General features: G+C 40.3%; 1 pseudogene; it reads left to right on the top strand.

The window, feature by feature from the left end:
* The first annotated feature begins 8,451 nt into the window (after positions 1-8,451).
* On the top strand, positions 8,452-9,547 carry LOC116257107 (protein INVOLVED IN DE NOVO 2-like; annotated as a pseudogene).
* Positions 9,548-17,738: the final 8,191 nt, after the last annotated feature.

The raw sequence follows: 17,738 nt of genomic DNA on the forward strand, positions 1-17,738 counted from the left end.
TTGTTGGTCTTGAGATGATTAATGCTAACAATATATAAGGTTATTTCATATACATCCAATATGGTAAATTATATATCACTAACAAAACATGCAATATGATGTAGGTTGAATTGAAATTTTTAAATGGGTTCAAACTAAACTCAAGTGCACATTTCGAGCTTTTAATGAAAATGATGGTGCATCTCATCAAAGTTCTTCTATGTTTCATCATATGTTGGGTGCCTTAAGACTCCATTCTTTACATGTTGGTCACTATGTCATGTCATATATTTTGCAACTTTCGTAGAGACCTTCGTCATCAGTGTCATTTGAAGTTTACCAGCCTTTGTCCTCCTCAATTCATTATCTTTCTTTTATCGCGAAGTGCCACAATTTATTACATATATCTTTTGTTGCTTCTTCATTCCTGAATAACATACAACTATTGGGATATATATCAATTTTTTTGTTATTGAACCCTTACAATGATCTTCTTTGCCTCATAAACCGACTTTGGCAGCTCTGCTGCCCTAGAAAATACATCCATTAGCAGCTCAAACAATAAACCAAAGCTTTTGTCAATTCATCTACACATACTTTTTTATATGAAACAACCATATTAAAACTCATATTTGTAAATCTGATGTGATGTGATTTTGGATACATATACAATTTTACAATACAATTCAATCCATGTTTACATATATAAAATTAACAATGTATTACAATACAAAGTGAAACCATACACCAGCTATACTTTTAATGGATTTCACAAGTGGTGAGTTCATGTCAAACGTTGGAGACAACAATTGAATATCATGACTTGTATAATCAAGACATGACAAATTTAAGAAGAATCAATATAAAACAAGCACAAAATTACTCAATTGAAGTATTTCTAGTACACAAAATTAAAAGTCCACATGATAATTCAATGCTCAATGAGTACAACCGGCTTTTAGTGTCTTTTACGTCAAAAGCATCTAGACTTAGTTAACACTGGCTAGCACAAGTATAGACTAGTTCGACGCATTTTACGTGTGAACTCAAAATTACACAACCCACTAATGTAGATTGCTTGAATACAAAAATTCTTAAAGCTAACAACTAAAAACTACGGACTATAAATTTTAAAACATACTATTCTAAACTACCAAACTAGCTAGAGCGAGACACACCACAATAACAAATGTTCAAGCAGATCTTGCATTTTCTCTCTCTAGGACAGCTCCCATTTAAAAACTAGGTGTCTCACCAATTAACAACTAATTTTCATCTAGAATTTAACTTTAACAATATATAACTATTTCCCCTACTAAACCACACTATAAACCACAGAAAATACAATCAAAATCAACACCTAATACAAAATGGTAGACTTTCTCTCTCTAGAATGTAGAAAATCAACAAGTAGCAGCTCGCAAGCTAAAAATAATTATATCCATTAGTTGCCAACTAATATTTATATAAAAAATGACTGAAATGAAAAATAATCATCAATTACACTAGAAAAACATGATTTAAGCTAAAAAAATTACAACTTGACTACTTAAATTAAATCTACACTAGTGAAACTATCGGTATGCATTGCACTTACTAGAAAATACAAAGGATTACAGCACACAGTATTAAATTAACTACACATAAGGATTAACAACTTTTTTCTATCTAAAAACTAATATAATTGAAATATAACTATTGATCCTACCATTCTACAACAAAAATTACAACCAAGATACAATAAGCAACAAACTAATGTCCATATACACTAATATAAAATTAGAAAATACAGTAAGTAACAGCACACACAATTAAATTGAGCATATACCATTGCATCTAACTATGATTAATCTAAAATGAATCAAAATGCAAGATAACTAATTCATACAACTAAAAAAGACAAGAACTTGAAGTAAACATAACAGTTAACTACTCTAAATTAATTCTATACTAATTGAAAACCTATAACAATGACTAGTGAACAATCTTAGCTACTAAATATAAAGTAAATGTCATTAACACTTAAATTCTATCAACTTTAACTAGTTAAACAGTAGTATGACTATGGTCTATACCTAAGACATACTAAAACACACAAAATTAATGCTTGAGAAATTAAGGAATTAAAAAGAAACTAAACTTAAGAGCTGTTGTCCATGGCCAGCAAGCTCCACCTAGTTAAGAACCATAAAACCATCTATTTGGACACACTATTTACTGCCTATTCTATAATAACATGCACTAAAACATATAATTAATGCTGAAAAGAAAAATGATTAAAAGAGAATAAATACCAAATGTGGTGAAATGCAACTAACAACCTAACAAGACAACTATCAACTGCTGGTGAGCTTCCCAAGCCCAGAACATAGCTAAAACATGATTGCAAATGTGAATCTAACAAGACAACTATCAAGCTGCCGATTAGCTTCCCAAGCCCAAACATAGGTAAAACTTGATTGCAAATGCAAAATTCTAAAGAAATCAACAAGATTGAACATATATGCAAAAGTTTAAGACACTCGGTGAAAAACTAAACAAAATCAGCAAGAAGATGGGTTGAGCTTGCTAGAAAATGCTAAAAACAACAACTATAACACGAGACCACACAACCACTCTTGCGATTCTACTCTAATTGACAAATACAACTAACAGTACTTAACGTAAATAAGCAAAATATGAAACATACATGAGGGAGACGACCCGAGCAATGAATTTAAAGAAATCTACCTAAAAACAAAAATCTACAACTAGAAAAATTCTAAAATCCTGCCCTAAATGAGCAATGAAAAACACTTAATATCTAACGTGAAATGCTAGAAATCATTAAAACTTACCTAGAAAGAGGAGAGGTTCCCCTGTATCCCAGATTGAAGACTTCATACGACCTCTAGAATCCTCCACTGGCTTCCATTCTTCATCCATTGAGCTAGGCTAACAAGTTTTAGAGAGAAGAAGACATTAATGGAAGATGGGTCATGGTGGGGTGAAGCTCCACCAAAGGGATGTCACCTAGAAGCCAGGGGAAGATTCTTCCTCCTCATGCTTCACCAAGAGAAAGCAGAGAGAGAGAGAGAGAGAGAGAGCTCTTGGTCGTGCTTCTCCTATTCTCAAGAGTTAGTGTAGGGGGTTTTTAATTTTTTTTTCAAAAGCAATCCGTCATTAATGCTAGATTTCAAATTGCTACCTTATTTCCATTCATTCCACTTAATGTATCTAGTTTTTAGTTAAACATAAATTTTATCAAAACGAAATGCACAACCTAAGTTTAAGCAAATGAGAGATATGATTCAAAGACCTAAATTGAACAAAAAAATATAGGTTTTTAACATAAAAAATGATTTTACTCTTGGGAGCCAAATTTCAATGTTTTACACATAATTTCTTCTTTTTAGCTCCGATTACAATCCCAATTAGAATTGTGACTCCTTGAGCCCTACACAAACACAAACATGGAGATTTAAGCATTAAATCACATCAAAATTGCATGAATGTAATATTAAAAATTAATACATTTCACGCATTATCATGTTGCACTATGGATATACTGAATGTTTAACGTCTTTAATCAATCTTTTATAGTTGTTGTTGTTTTGACCATCTTCAGTACTATATGCTCTTTGAGAAGACGATGCATCCAGTTGTATATGGAATACGTCCGAGAGTAACCCTTAACTGTTTTCGACAACTTTTTTCGATGTTTATTCATGTGAAATTCTTCTCTTCTCATGATATTCCCAACGAACATATGTATAAAGTCATTTCATATGATGTGATCGATGACATCTTTAGCTGCTTGAATGAAGACATTATTGCATCTCATACAAGGACATCTCATTCTTCCATTCACGATCGCATTATATGCGATAACAAAATCAAAAAATTGTTTCACACCAGTTACATTTTTCAAATTGTTTTTTTTTTTTTGTAATCCAACTTCGATTATTTATTTTGTAATAGACCTATACAAACAACTTCAATAAGATGAACTCTCCATATTATGAATGATATATTTTAACTATTTGGTTTCTAATTCATGCACATTAATACTCATTGGGTAGCTTGTCATGCAATCTTTCAATTAAGTACCTAAACAATCTAGGTCCATAATCTTATATCTTTCAAAGAACATCATAAAGTAATGCCTTGAACATATATACAAAACAAATATTATCTTATCCTTAACTCACAGATCATTAACAAATGATCAATTGCACCATTTAACGATGAAACATGCTACATAATTCATAAATGGAGCTTCAATTCCAGCAGTTCAAGAAGATTTTAAGTCCTTAGTCATTTAAACAATTCGTCAAATACTTGCTGGGTGGGTAAAAAGTTAGGAACTGAAAACATTCAAACATCATAAAACACATTAAAATGACAAGAAATCAATGTAATATCTTGTAACCAAGTTCATGTATAGTAGAATTAGACATGTTCAAAGTATGACACCGGAATCTGACAAGGATAATAATTAGGAAAAAATTAGGGGTTTTGTGATTATGTGGAATTTCATGCAATTAATATATCAAATCAAAAGTACTAAGATTAACAAACATTATTCAAAAGTTTCACAGCCAAATACTATAACAAAACAATGAAATTTTACCAAAAAAATTCAGATATATACCCTAAGACAATGTCATAACCTAAAATCATTCATAAATCGAAAAAAAAAACCTAACACTAAAATGGAAAACCCTACTTTTTGTTGTTTAGATGTCTAATATTGAGGAAGCACACCCAGAGTCACCGAAAAATTGCAGTGACCACCAATGAGAAAAAGAGGGAGGAAAATGGAAAAGAGGAAAGAAGAAGAAAGGAGAAGAAGGGCTCAAGCAGAGTTAAAAGTAAGGGAAGCTTTTACTGATGCATGAGAAATGTTAGTAAAGAAACTACTTAAAAATGTCAGTGAAAGTATTGTGATAACTTTCACTGACATGTTTTGGACATTGGAAATAGTCTTATTAAAATGTCCTTAGACAATGCTTGATGAAGAGAAAACACATACTGATGCGGCAGTTGGACGTTGGTAATTCTTCATCGAAATCTACTTTCACTGGTACGAGCATGAACACGGGTCGGTGAAAAGTATATTTTTATTGACATCCTCACTTCGGCTGTCATTGAAAGCTAAATTTCAAAGACATTTTCTCGGCACACATCGATGAATACTCATTTGCAATGATATTTTCCTCTGGACATCAGTAAAACACAATCTTCACTGACATGGTGACCTAGATATCTGTAAAAATATGCTTTCACTGGCATCCACCTTTCCATGCATTGGAACCTTTAGGAGGAGTTTAGCCATGGCCGTTTCTTCGAGTTCAGCGTTGGTTCCATCCTCCTCCTTTTCTCTTGGCTCTTCAAAATACGGAGTTTTTCTTAGTTTCAGGAGAGAAGACACCCACAAAGGCTTTACAGGGAAGCTCTATAAAGCTCTCAAGGATGCAGGAATCCATACCTTCATGGATGATGAAGAAATAGAGGTCGGAGAGAAGTTTGGTGAAAGGGTTCTCAAAGCAATAGAGGATATATATATATAATACTGATTTACAATAATATATAGTATTGTATGTAGATATATATAGTATATCTATTAATGTATATGTATACATTAGTAGATATGATAATATATATATATATATATATATATATATATATATATATATATATATATATATATATATATACACACACACGTGTGCAGTTTGTATATGCATATATACATTTGACATATGTTATGTTATAGTTTAAATGTATATAGGATAAGGATATTTCTCTTAGGATTAGCTAGAAGGAGTTATATTCTGGAATGTACCCATTTTGGTGGCATAGGTCAACCATACTGCTGAGCCAGGACAAGACATGAGGCCCCTAAACCCTAACCCTAAACCCGATAGGAAGTGAGTACATGAGGGGTATCCCAAAAACCTAACTAGGCCAAACCAACTACAACAAACTACGAGGGTGTGAGGCTAGTACAAACACGATTGATACAATTCAATCAGTCACAACTCATTCAACAACCACAAGCTAACCATGCCCGTTCTCAATAGGAAGGTCAAGCCTTATGTGGTCGTGTCTTTGGCACTTGCGCCTCTGAGGTGCCACGAACAAGGACTAAGGCCGAAAACGGGCTAAAGCACTAAATGAAAGCAAACTAAACAGGAATCCTAATACTACCACCCGTGAGCTACAAGGGGGTTGAAGTGCATTACCGGCCAAGGCTTGCTTGGCAACTCACGAGTAGGGACCTTGAGGAGAAAACCGTATCCCCGAGTATCTCAACTACAATTCTAGAAGTCCGCTTGAGGAGTGCCTCCACGTAGCTACTGCAAGAAGGAATGCCGCCTGCAGTCGGGACCCGCAGAGGAGGGCCGAGGGTCACCGGTTTCATGGGCCAAGGTAGGCCATAAGGGACCAGGTCTTCGCCACCACCTGCTGCCGAGATGTCGTCCACGGAAGAGGCAGCCACCTGCTGCCTAGTGCCGAGAGAACGCGGTCGCGTGCTTGCAGGCGCTAGCCGAGCTGATGACCATGGCCGTCGGGCTGAAGAAGGTCGGCCTGGGGTAGGGCGACCGCCTGTCGCTGATGCCGAGGGCTAGTGACGCGTTCGAGGTTGCCGAGGAGTCTAGCGCAAGGAAGACGGCAGCGCCTGCTTGTCGCCTTAGGTGACTCGGCCACGCGCGTCGGATGATGCCAACGGAAAAGGGAGACAAGGCCGAGGAAGGTCGGACGGCCTCAAGGCTACTCTGATACCAATTGTTAAACATAAAAACTGAATTCTGACTCTTCTAAGCTGACACTGCTACACTGACACTTTTACTGACTTCCACACTGCCACTGCGCTGCTCGTGTGTTCGTAGGCAAGGGAGACGGGTTGGCCCGCCTACTACCGCACTCACCTAGTGCCTCGGTAGTCACACCGCACTCTTGGCCGGGCTCAAGGAGTAGAGACTAAATCACCACGTCCGCCTGACGTTTCAGTGACGCACCTCGAGCTTGGCTACCCTCGGATGTGCGATGTGCACAAGCCCTATTCTTGCTAAAAGTGAGCAAGACTAGCCGTGAAGAACACTAAGAAAAACCGTGGATGACCCTGAAGAAAACCGAAACTCTAACTCAGAAATCCACTTGCTAAGATCAATTCTGAGAAGTCCGACTGCTAAGCTGTCCTCTGATCTGTGTCTTCAAAGGTCCAAGTGCTTGCAACTGCCGGATAATTCCTCAAGACTAAACAGTCTAAACTAGTACAAAAAATCCAAATAACGAACTAAAACTACCACTCTCAAAGAATTTCGAATCTGAACTGACCAACTATAACTGTCAACCAATTGTAGCCTGGTGAAGGTCTTACACTGGTGGTCTTTATCCCACTTTCCTTTGCACCTGAAGCACAACTTCTTGCGCCTCAGTTCATCCATTTCCTCCTCGGTGATATACGTTATTGGAGGCTTGTGGCCTTGGATGGTCTTGTTGTCTCCCTTCTTTGGATAGGGAGGTCGGTCGTTCCTCTTTGAATGGGAACTTGAGGAGAACAAAGGTTTCCTCTTATCAAACTTACGAGCTTTCTTGAGTGCTTGTTTTTCTTCCAATCTTTCTTCATAAATTCTTGCCATGGCAAAACATTCATCGATGCTGCCATAACGCTGGGTCTTCATATCAATTTTTAATCTCATTCTTGAGACCGCCTTTAAAAACACCAATGAGGGAATGCTCTGTCCACTGGACCATGCTGGCAAGCCTTTCAAACTGTTTTTGGTAGGCTTGAACAGTTGTTGTTTGGACCAAATTCTTTAGGTCATCATCGTAGTCAATGTAAGTGGAGTCTCCGAATCTTAATAGAAGACTAGTCTTGTATTGTTCCCAGGTTGGATTTACATGCTTATGATCAAACCACATATACCAAGAAGTTGCGTCTCCTGACATATACGTCGTGGCTGTCTCTATCCACTCTTCTCTAAGAACGTGCTAACAAATGAAGTACCTCGTGGCCATGAACATCCATTCACTCAATCCTTCTCCATTGAACTTAGGGAACTCATATCGGACTGTGGGAGTCCGCTTGGGTTCATGTCTCTGAATTGCTCTAGAACGACATGGAGGGGATTCTTCTTCTTCTCCATCAGACTCATAGTATGTCCGGTTTTGGCTACTATGGGCGAAACGAGGAGTACGAGTAGAGTTCCTTTGTTGTTCACCATCAGTCTCATTGGATGGGCGATTCGGGGGCCCAAGGTGTAGTTGGGGACCTTCGGGGCCGGCTTTGTTTAATCCACGTGGGCGTCACGACTGGCCATCCACCTTAACAAGCACACCCTCACCTCTGGTGTGAAAATTTAGGCGATGAGTGAAAGCTGCGACAGGCCATCACTCCCTCTGCACTGCTTCCAACCTATCTCTCCCCCTGCCCTCTCTCTCTCTCTTTCTCCCTTCTCTGGCTCTTGTTCCATTTGTTTCTGTATGATGTGGTGTTGAAATGGAACCCTAAGGTGTCACATGCAATGTAGGCATCGGTATTAGGCTGCTAGCTCTGAGAATTGAAGTTTCTATTTTGCAGGAAGAGTGACTTTGTGAGTTGTTTACTGTGCATCGCGAAGTTTACCATCAAGTTGCTGATTTCAGCTATTCTAAGCATTGGGGAAGCAACTGGATATGTCTTCAAATGAAAATAGTGATTTCAGTGAATCAGAACTTGAAGATCGAGTTCAGAAATCATATGCACAACTGAAAGGAGGACTTTTTCGAAGGAATGCAGATGGGACATTCAAGTGCCCTTTTTGTTTGGGGAAGAAAAAGCAGGACTATCGATATAAAGAGATTCTCCAACATGCGAATGGAGTGGCAAATTCACCTAAGAGTTTGGAAAAGGCTGCCAAACATCGTGCACTGGAGATGATTTTGATGGAGGATGCAGAACAGCTGAAGCCTTCCGGGCCACCCATGATTGACTCTAGACCTCCCAAGCATGTAAAACTAGAACCTAAGGAAGAGAGATTTGTATGGCCTTGGATGGCTATTGTTGCTAATATACCAACTGCGTTGGAGAATGAGGCTTATGTTACTAATGGAAAGCTAAAGGAACAGTTTTCTGAATTCAACCCAGCAAAAGTAACCCTTATGTGGGATGCACTGGGCTTTCGAGGAATGGTGGTTGTTGAATTTGAGAAGAATTGGACAGGTTTCTATTGTGCCATATCATTTGAGAAGTCATTTGAGCTGAGGTGCCGTGGTAAAACTGAGTGGATTGAGTCAAAAAAAGTGTGATTCAAGTATGTATGCATGGCTAGCAGAGGAAGATGACTATCACAATTCTGATGATTATGTAAACATACAACTTCATCGTAGTGATCTAAAGACTATTAGTGAGATCCAACAGGAGGAAGAACAAAAGAAGAACACTCTAGTAGAAGACCTCACACTTAGAATCTATGAAAAGAATAAGGAATTGCAGTCTTTGGGTGAACAGCTGATGGAAATGACTTACTCATTGAATCAGCTTAAGTCTGCACTTGAAAGGAAAGACAGTGAGATGGCACGTCTGCTTGAAGGTCATTAGCTGTTTTTTTCTCTAAGCTCAAACATTTTGTTCCAGCCTCCATGATTGCTTGCTGCCATCTAATTGTATCATTATGTTGTAATTATGTTTTCATGATAAGTAGTTTTATTTTATGTAAAAGAAGATAACACCTGCCTAAGTGGTCTGATACACTATGTGTTATGCTTGTAGCGTCGACCCAGGCTGCCTTCGGTCTCTCCCTTGCTTTTGGTTTGGGTTAACGCCTGGTTTAATTAACGTCTTTATGGTACATATTCTTCAGCACGGCTAACTACGCCTGTTCCATGTCTTTCTTTTATCTATTAGGAACAAAATAATTATGTTGTCTTCAACATTTTCAGCTTTATAACGGGGCTAAAACAGGACACGCTTTCTCGCGCATCCATGGTCTCCCTTTTTCTTGAGTAAACACATGTTTATGTTTACATGAATGAAATTTCATACGAGGGATTTATGACATTGCATTGTCCTTACTTGATGCCGATTCAGTTACAAGGTCTGGCATGATTCACACCTAAGTGTATTAGGGAGGATTCATACTAATTAATATAATAGCTTGAGTTTTTAGGTCATTTTTCTTCAAATACATCTTCATTCCCTTCAAGTTGGACCGATTTTACTAAATATCAACCATGCATTGGGGCTGTTCTACTGTTGTACTTTATCATTGTGTTTTAAGAAAGCATTAGGATGTCCCTTTGAGATTCAAATGGGTCAGTAATCATATACTCAAGTTTTTCTATTTAAACACATTCTTCTAAAGCTATCCTCTATTGGTTATATGTTTATTTTTTCAGCGTGCTGCCTATTCTTTTGAATATGATATATTCATGCAGTTTCTAGATACGTTTTATTTGATGGTGCTGTTAATTTTGGTTTAGACATGTTTATTTTGTGTTGACATATGAAATGCTTATGTTCCATTACAATCCTTACAGTACTCGTTCAATATGTAGTGGAATGATGTCCAAGAAACAAACTCTGTATCTCACAGACACACGTATACAAGAGAATGATATTCAAAGCTGTAAAGTAAAGCTCCAAGAGCAAGGAGTCAAGAATGTCTTACTGCTACAAAATGAGAGAAATTTTTATAGTTAATATTAATGATATAAACTGTCTTTAAAATAACATTGTTCAAGTTAAATGTCATGTAGCACGACAAGAATGATATTCACAGAACCAGTGGATATCGCTAGGCCATCAAATGGCCCTTAGGGGCCTTTTCCAAACATATTGAAAAGTTCAATATGTGATGTTCAAATGTGTTTCCTCTGTACCTTGCAAATCTATGTCTCTCTGTTACTATTGCGTCTCTGTTTGTTGGATAGAATGCACCTTATTGTTTGCATGTCTATCTATCAAGATGGTGAGAGGAAACTAAAAACATCACACATTGAACTTTTCAAAGTATTTCTTTTTGTCATTCATGATGAGTTGAATAAGTTGTTCATTATGGATTGATGATTTCTATCAAAACTCTCATCAATCATCATCATCTCTCTCTCTCTCTCTATAGTTGAGCACCCAAACAATTGTCTTTTTTGATGTCATGCTCATTTGTGGTTTCCATTACTCACTATAGTTGAGCACCCAAACAATTGTCTTTTTTTTTTCTTCATGTCTTTTGCTGTATTCATTTTCTATCATTTTATTTGCGGCCCTACAAATTTCTTCTTGTTGTTTGTACAGGTCGAGCCACGTCTCGGCTTGACCCTTGATATTAAAAAATCCAAGAAACTCTCAAAGAAGTGCAAGGGGCATATTTGATTTTGTTGAGCTTCTTTTTGTTATGATGGATGTGTACATGATGCTACATATGTACTTGCTTCTATGGATACTCTACACAATGCACACACACACTTGGCTTTGTATTTAACGTTGAAGCTCTTTTGAACACTTATGTAAATATTTTATCACTGATGGGAATATGTATGTGGTTTATCTAGTGTTGTATACTTCAAACTTGTCGAGCATTTTGGGCATTTTACCATGGGCCAAGGTTTTGTGGTTATAAGCATGTTAGCAAAATCAGCCTAAATTTCGAATGAAGTTGGAGAGATAATGTCTCAAGACATTCTTCAGTTAAAAGGAACTATATGTCATACTTTAGATAGTTAGCTTTAAACCAGTTTTATTAGTTTATTTAATAATATTAAACCATTTAAAGGCAAACTATCCTACAAAAGTAGGATGTAGATGCAGATGTAACATGCAACTATATGATATGGAATAAGAACAATAAATGCATCTATTTACTTCAGAAGCAAATTCAATGGTAAAAGCTCACAATATTTAGTTTGGTTCAAGGTTAAAGCCCTCAAAGATATTTTAGTGTACTTCATGTACATGATCATTGTCTTGGTTAGCCATAGTTTTGCAATTCGTTTTAACAGTTGACGAGATTCTCCTTGCAATGATCACCTCTTTGCATGCACTTCATGAGGCCACATAATGATGCACACATACCATGTGCTTTACTTGTCAGGAAAGTATAAAAGCAGCCTATATCTAACTAGCTAATCCATAGCTGAAAACAAATGATTCGTACACAAATTTAAGCAAATACTTGAGTGAAAATTCCCTACAAAACAATTCGGCAAACAAGTCAAAAACTATCTCAACTCTCAACGTTCTTAGAAATTTTCTGCAGAATGTGGTCTCAACTCTATATTGCCCTCGGTCTCCGAATGGTCTTTTGTTTGTCAGCTTCGATGGATCGATGGATTGACGAACGAGGTATTACTACACATGGAGGGTATGGATTAATTTCTAATCATGTTATCATTTGAAATGTATCAAGATTCAAGATTTATCATAGTTTAAACAACCTACAAACCAAATAGACTGATTAAGATCCCATGATACCGTCAATGCAGAGGAACCATGGAAATTATTGATGGGAAGCTCTCAGGTTGCATGACCAACTCTGAACTTGTTGCAATATGAACCACAAATCTATTCAAAACATTAAAAGCTAGATGCAATAAGGGGTCGTTTTCGCAACATTAGTTACACCACCTTAGAGACAGAAAGAGATTCGGCAGCTTAGTGCAGGCACGCGTATGGAAAACTGAACAAAGGGATCGATCATAATACCACAAAAGTAGCTCCAACATACCAAAACCATGAAACGAAAATCAGCAAACAGCGCGCATAGTGAATGCCACCTCTACAGCTCCTAATTGCTCTTGCTATTTTCTTAGTCTCTTAACTGATTCATTCGGCCACCTGAGTAGGTGGCGACAAATTTGGCCATGAACCACAGTAACGCGTTCCGGATGTTCACACTGGCCCTTACCAAGGTAAGATTGGTTCCGTCTCAATGCATTTTCAGAAAACACCGTCATGGCCATTAAGGCCTATGAAACTTGGAAAATGAACAAGAAAAGAGGACCGACGAAGAAGAAAGAAGAAAGAGAGACAAAAATTTGAACCATTGACGACATTAGAGTAACTGTTATGAGCCGTTCTTGAACTCAGCCGAGAGGTGCTGACGGGAACGCTAAGGCAGGCCTTGGACTTGTCACAAGAGCCCGACAAAACCATTAGCCACCCCCTGGAGAGGCTACAACCGGATGCATTCTAGGAAGAACTCCAGTTCAAGGAGGAGGCAGCCCAACTGGAGGCCAGAGAAGGCCGTAAGCCTAAAGAAAGAAAGGAAGTCCCAGGGCCGGAACTGACAAGGAAGATCGTGAGCCTCAATCCGAGTACTAGCATCCATCAGTCAATATAGATCGAACGAGCCGCAACACCCAACATAGGGTACCGTTCAACGGGCGTGGAACTATACCAAGAAGCAGCAAACCCAGAGAACGACCCAAGCCATCAGACCAATATGGACCCGTCTGAGCCAGTGGGATCCTTACCTGGGCCGAGTCTTACCTAAGTCCGGTTGATTGAGTCTAAGTTGTGTCAGTAGGAGTGGAGTGTAGGCTCGCCTTAGGGATAGATGCTAGGCGCGCCAAGAGTCAAGCATAAGTGTCAAGTGTAGAGTCAAGAGTCGAATTAAAATGTAGAGTCATGTCTATTTCCGTCTTTTCTAGTCCGTATCGGGTTAAGTCGTTGTGAACCGGGACGCTCGGGTATATATACCTGCCCGTAGTGTAACAAGTTATCTTTTTATCATATTAAGGAATCTATTTGAGTAGCTTCGTCTCTCTCTTCCACCCGAGAGGTGTGATCCCCACCTTGAAGGCGTGTACTCCCCGCCATGAAGGCATGTATTCCCCGCCATAGAGGAGTGTAAACTGTAAACCTCCTTGTGGCCGTGGTTCTGCCCAAGAGAATCAGAGGAGCTCGTGGACGTGGTAGCTGCCGGAAGGTTACCATTGAAGCTTGTCCCTACGCTTACCCCAAAGCATTCGCAATTCCCCTTGACAACGAAGGGTGGATAGAGGCTGAAAGGATTCGGGAGGACGTGTTGGAGTGGCCGTGGTTCTACCCTCTACACCGTGAACGACAATCCGGCGTGTGAGGACCAAGGTAGGTACCGAACTCTCCCGGTACTTTCCCCTCTGTGTTAGAAAACTAGGCACTACTTCGTCTCTAGTAGGCGAATCCTTGTCCCGGGCACATCGGGAGAAGGGTTGGTCGGAAAAGAGGAAGCACCCTAGTCTTGGCGACATTGCCAAGCACATCCCTAGTAGGAAGCTGCCCCCTTGTACGAACCAAGGAGGCCGCGACCGGAAAGGTCGGCAAGGAGTGTGGCCGGTTCCATTTCGATGACCTAAGTGGGGTGGGTGTGGCTGGTTGGCGGCCAGTTGCTTCTACATCACTACGTGGAATCCTAAGTGCGAGCCCGGTGCCAAGGGAGCTCTCCAACTAAGTTGGGAGTGGCATCGAGAAGGAGAGGGGCAAGGTTCAAGCAGTTAGCCGAGCAAGAATCGCCCTGACCAGGCGGAGTCAACGGATTAAGCTACACCGTGTTCGGCGTGGTCAAGTCCCTACAAGAGGCCCGGCCGGACAAACCGCCGCTGCTACATTCCCGGCGAGGACTCCGGCCAGCTCCTACGGGTCATCGGTCGACCCTGCCCAAGAAGGCGTTCCACCTCCCGAGCTTCATTAAGTGTGCGGTGATGATTCTTAGGTGCATTAACCTCCCTCGCTGTGTTCCTAGGCCTTAGCGGTCAAGGCTCTCTTACTTCCCCTTCATCTCGCCACGCGTCACTCATCAAGGGCCCACGCCCTTCAAGTTTCCAAGCACCATCAAGCCTCCCTCAACCACCGCCCATCATACCACGTGTCGTCATCGTGAGGCCCAAGCCCTTCTAGTCCCGACGAGCATTCAAGTCCCAGGTACGCACACTCCCGTGCTAGGTCAATTCTCCCTTTACGAGCTTAGCCTTAACTTCCCCCTTAACTACCTTATTAAACCCCCAGCCATTCCCGAGCTACCCTCGTAGTCTCCTCATCCTTTACCGATAACCTCATTAATCCCAACCCTTGGTCCCGAGACACTTAGGAACCCCAAACCCGAGTTATGATCTCGCCAAGTCCCAACTAGGATCAATCCCCTTCATAACTCACCATTGATCATAGCCCGTCCCTTTTAGTGTTCCACAATCCAGACGAGCCAGACCTAACGTCGTCTTCCTCAACCTTCACCCATCCCTAGGCTTAGCCCCATTTCGAGCATACCCCAGCCGTGAGAACCTTGAGCCAAGGCCCTCTCCAAGAGACTCTTCCCAGTAGGCGCTCATTCCCCTCAGTCCATACCCACCCTCAGCTGGCGTCTTGCCACTTGCTGTCCAAACTATCTCATCCACCAAAGCGGGTCGCGTTCCTTCGACGCGACCATCGGCCGGGAGGGCCGAGCTCTCAGGCGCCACTCGCTCCGCACCCCGCATTCGCTACACTGTCCAGCGTCCGCAGTCTTCCTTCGTCATCCGTCGTCCAAGAGGGCCGTCTCTGTTCGCCTTATTCCCTTCGGCAAGACGGGCCTCACGCAACAGCCATCATCCCTCGACAGGCGACCGAGTCCATACGGTGCCCCAGGCGTCGCCAGCAGCTCCACCATACCTCGGCGGTTCCGACTGGCACCATTGCCTTCCTCCATCGAAGATCAAGCTTGTCGGCCAGAAGGCTTAGGTTGATCACTTATTTCCTTATAAGAGTCTTAGTGTTAATGGTGTTTTGCTTGCGTCGTGTCAATCTTTAGAGTTTGTTGAGTCAAGCGAGGGTCCTGTCCGGCGTTGTCAGTGTAATGGATGGTTGTTTTTTATTTGTTGTCGTGAGTTAGGCTTCCCCGAGTGGTCTTGGGTAGAGGTCTCGGCCTCAGGTAGGTATTCTACAGACCCCAAGGGTTCCCCAGCCTCAACAGTAACATCCATAGCTCTTCAAAAAACAGAAAAGTCATGGTTCTTTGTAATGCAGCCTTACATTTACACAGTAATTCATGCCAACACTATAACATGGCCACGTTAATAGAAAGCAGCCCTGCACAGAGAGGAGAAAGAGAGTTTATGCTGTAGCAACATTTCATGTATTACTAGAAATTATCGCCAAAACCGTTAAATGCACATTCCGTGCCCATCGAGAATGACCCACAAAAGTTCTTAAGACAAGGCACGAATCATCGAGCAATCTCCCCACATGTAAGGATGTGCTGCACTCGATTTTCTCCGTCTCCCAGCTAGCCATTGGCACGACGCAATCGTGCTCTGGTGCGTAATCCTGCAGCATAGAATTCATTGAGAGAGAGAGAAAGAGAGAGAGAGAGATCCACACCTCGAGCTTCTGCACTAGCTCTTTGGCATTAGGAGCAGAGATTATTATGTTACGCTGAGAAGGTGTAACGAACACAGCCTTGCCGATGAAGCTCAAAAAAGAGTTGTAGTAGCCATCGACGATGAGCAGTCCAACCTGCAAAACGTTCAACATATGACTTATTTCAATGCACAGCAACGACTTCTTCAAGAGTTAACACGTCATTGCAGAAGAAGATTATCGAACCGGTTTATTGTGTATCCCAAGTTGCGCCCAAGTGATCACCTCCAAACCAAAAGCTCTTCAAGAGCTCCATACCCACCTGTAGAAGAACAAGAATGTTTGAGAGAGAGAGAGACAGCGCGATAGAGAGGGAGGGAAATGTGGTTTTGTGGTTGTACTTGACTAGGAAGAGCAATAAAAGCATCAAATGGTTTCCACACACCTTTTAATCCAACATTGTATCAAATGCAAACATAGGAAGTTTAATAAATTTCTTGCTGATTGTAGGATGGCTATGGCAGAGGATCAATAAGGAACATTCTCATGGTCTAATAATAGAAAGGGTACTAATTTTGTTTTATATAGACTAGACCAAGGATTGATTAATCAGGAGTGGGTATAGTTGTGAGGACCTAGCACTTGCCCGAAGCAGGATCAAGCTTGCCTCCAAGAGGCAAGGCTAGTTAAAAGGGGTTCAAGCTAGACTGGGAGAGAGGTGTGACTTTGGAAGAATCCAGAGAGGGTGCATAGGCATGCTCATTTAATGTCTACCTTAAACTATGGCCCAGTACTTGAAACAGCATATGTGCTACTTTTCATTTACATTATTTGCTACTCATTTTGTGTTCTTTGTAGGGATGCTCAACGAGTTAAGCCAACTTGAGGTCGACTCGAACTTGCTTGGTTAAACTCGACTCAAGCTCGATTCGTAAGTTAAACGAGTCGAGATCAAGCTTAACTGATAACTCGACTTTGTAAACGAGTCAAATTTGAGTTGGATGAACTTGACTCGATTAGATTCGTTTAACACTAATACTTATTTTTGAAATTTCAAAAACTTAAATGGCTTAAATAAAAATGTGAAGATTTTAAGCATAAAATATGTATTAAAGGACACAAGCTTAAATGAGTTGAGCTCAAGCTCATACTTGGTTAAGCATGTCGAGCTCACCTAATAAAGCTCAAATCAAGCTTGAGCAAAGCTATAGGTACTCGAGTCGAGTTCGAACTGGTCGAGCTCAAGCTCGAGCTCGGCTCGCTTAGTGGTACATCCATAGTTCTTTGTATCATTTGTATGGAATGATGGTTAATAAAAAGTATGAGACCTATTCTCCATCAGAGTGTTAAAGATAACTAACTTAATACTTTAGACATCATCACATACACAAACAAACCATTCTTGGAACTCATCGAGTTATAAATTAGAGCTCAAAAACACATCAAATAAATAACAAGAGTATTCTAACCAACTAAATCCAGC

The sequence above is a fragment of the Nymphaea colorata genome, chromosome 7, assembly GCF_008831285.2.
Source record: "Nymphaea colorata isolate Beijing-Zhang1983 chromosome 7, ASM883128v2, whole genome shotgun sequence".
NCBI classification, from domain to species: Eukaryota; Viridiplantae; Streptophyta; class Magnoliopsida; order Nymphaeales; family Nymphaeaceae; genus Nymphaea; species Nymphaea colorata.